At 42.0% G+C, this 2,500-nt stretch overlaps 3 non-coding genes across 3 annotated transcripts in view; all 3 read right to left on the reverse strand.

Moving 5' to 3' along the window:
* LOC149092649 (large subunit ribosomal RNA) overlaps positions 1–292 on the reverse strand; it is a 4,168-nt gene extending 3,876 nt beyond the window's left edge. Inside the window, exon 1 of the ribosomal RNA XR_016200718.1 lies at positions 1–292. This exon is cut by the window's left edge and continues 3,876 nt beyond it. This is a non-coding gene — a ribosomal RNA (large subunit ribosomal RNA).
* A 476-nt stretch (positions 293–768) lies between these two features.
* Positions 769–923, reverse strand: LOC149092650 (5.8S ribosomal RNA). Its single transcript, XR_016200767.1, has one exon. It is a non-coding gene; the product is annotated as a 5.8S ribosomal RNA (ribosomal RNA).
* Positions 924–1,410: 487 nt separating this feature from the next.
* The window catches only part of LOC149092651 (small subunit ribosomal RNA), a 2,170-nt gene continuing 1,080 nt past the window's right edge, over positions 1,411–2,500 (reverse strand). The window contains exon 1 of the ribosomal RNA XR_016200704.1: positions 1,411–2,500. This exon is cut by the window's right edge and continues 1,080 nt beyond it. This is a non-coding gene — a ribosomal RNA (small subunit ribosomal RNA).

Below are 2,500 nucleotides of genomic sequence, written 5' to 3' on the forward strand. Positions count from 1 at the left end.
TGACTCTATCCGCGACTAAAGCCAGTAATCGATATTCCATTAACCAAGATCTGCCACCGGCCTAGAACCGTCTCTGGGAAGAGGGCCCTTGTCAGAGGGACTTGCAGATTTAGTTGAAATAATCGTGACTCTAACCATTACGCAGCACCGCTTTCCACCTTTCAATGGAAAACCTTTGCGCCGGACTCATCCCTTTTCACTCGCCGTTACTCAGGGAATCTCATTTGATTTCTTTTCCTCCGCTGAATTATATGCTTAAATTCGGCGGGTAACCTCACCTGATCTGAGATCAAAAATATTGATTAAGTTGATTAATGTTTATTTGTGTTGTTTGCAAGCAAGCAACGTAAATCTACTTTAATGTTTGCACAAATTTTGCCTTTGCATTACTTCTTAGGTCTGCTTTAACAGAATGAAATAGCTACTATTTGTACGATTTATACAAGTGCAAGAAGATTCATCAGTTAACAGGTTAGTTGATCACCATAGTTATCTGCAATACGACTTTAGCGTCGTCAGATAGGCGACTAACCTTAGAATCTCATGCTAGTATCTATTCATATATACTGCTTGCAGAGATGAAATATGCATTGTACACAAAATTTATCATGTGAAACAAGTAGATTTGAGATTCTCCTTACTAAATTGCAACGAATTGCAATTAAGAAAAGGAATAAAACATCAAGATTCATGCATATAAATATACAATCCTCTCAAAACAATGCATATATGGTAGTATGCAAGTGTTTTGTTGATTATTTTACATCTCAACTCTCAGACAGATGTGACCTCGGAAAAGACCCGAAAGCCGCAATGTGCGTTGGAAGCTCAAGTGCTCGGCGTGTCCTGCAATTCGCACCGATTATCGTAGCTAGCTACGTTCTTCATCGATTGGTAATTCGAGTGATCCACCGCTTGAAGATGTATCTTTGCCACCGTGGGACTTTTAATAAGTATCCTAAATCTGCATTGAGAGGGTTTGAAAACAATTGTATGCAGTTTATAAAAACCATAGTTGTCTTTACTTAGTTAGGCGAAGAAGTGTAAACCTTCCTTCTTTAAACCTTGCCGTCAGCATAAGCTGAAGACTTGATCAGGTACCAAGTATGTAGCAAGACAGGCTTTTCATTATAAACTACAATTGTTTTGCAAAAGAAATTATGGCTATCGTTAGATAACCCTCACTCTTTGTTGCATTGGATAATGAAAGATGGATGTATGAATGAACGAATGTAATGCAAATTAGAATCATGTTGCAATGGCTAAATGTTTGCAATAAACATTCACAATTGCGACTCTAATGCAAATACAATTCAATTGCATTCACCATATTAGCATCTACAATATCACTATGCAGAGTGTTTGATTGTTTGAAGGTTGTATTTCTCTTATAATAAGAGGGTAATACGTTAATGATCCTTCCGCAGGTTCACCTACGGAAACCTTGTTACGACTTTTACTTCCTCTAAATGATCAAGTTTGAACATCTTTCCAGCACAATCCGACCACTAGTTTCCCAATGGTCTGGATTGACCAGTCCGAAGTCCTCACTAAATCATTCAATCGGTAGTAGCGACGGGCGGTGTGTACAAAGGGCAGGGACGTAATCAACGCAAGCTAATGACTCACGCTTACTGGGAATTCCTCGTTCATGGGCAATAATTACAATGCCCAATCCCCATCACGAAATGGGTTCAAGCGGTTACCCACTCCTTTCGGAGCAGGAAACAGTATGCACGATGACCACTTCAGTGTAGCACGCGTGCGGCCCCGGACATCTAAGGGCATCACAGACCTGTTATTGCTCTGTTTCGTGCGGCTGCGAGCGCCGCTTGTCCCTCTAAGAAGTCCTTACAGTGCTACAGCATCCTTACCCTAGCCAATTCTGTAGGCTAATAGCAGCAGAGCCCTCAACAGCCGAAACCATCAAGAGATACTACCACCCACAGGTTGACTAAGGGGGAGTACTGCAGTGTAAACTGCAAGTCTATTTAGTAGGCTAGAGTCTCGTTCGTTATCGGAATTAACCAGACAAATCACTCCACCAACTAAGAACGGCCATGCACCACCACCCACTGAATCAAGAAAGAGCTCTCAATCTGTCAATCCTCTCAGTGTCCGGGCCGGGTGAGTTTTCCCGTGTTGAGTCAAATTAAGCCGCAAGCTCCACTCCTGGTGGTGCCCTTCCGTCAATTCCTTTAAGTTTCAGCTTTGCAACCATACTTCCCCCGGAACCCAAAAACTTTGGTTTCCCGGAAGCTTCCATTCGAGTCATGAAATTAGTTACTCAGAATGATCGCTGGTTGGCATCGTTTATGGTTAGAACTAGGGCGGTATCTGATCGCCTTCGAACCTCTAACTTTCGTTCTTGATTAATGAAAACATTCTTGGCAAATGCTTTCGCTGTAGTTTGTCTTGCGACGGTCCAAGAATTTCACCTCTAGCGCCGCAATACAAATGCCCCCGTCTGTCCCTCTTAATCATTACCTTGGATTCTTAA

This window comes from Tetranychus urticae, unplaced genomic scaffold (genome assembly GCF_039701765.1).
Source record: "Tetranychus urticae isolate SD_2017Ah unplaced genomic scaffold, NJAU_TeUrti_SD_1.0 Scaffold_7, whole genome shotgun sequence".
Taxonomy (NCBI): domain Eukaryota; kingdom Metazoa; phylum Arthropoda; class Arachnida; order Trombidiformes; family Tetranychidae; genus Tetranychus; species Tetranychus urticae.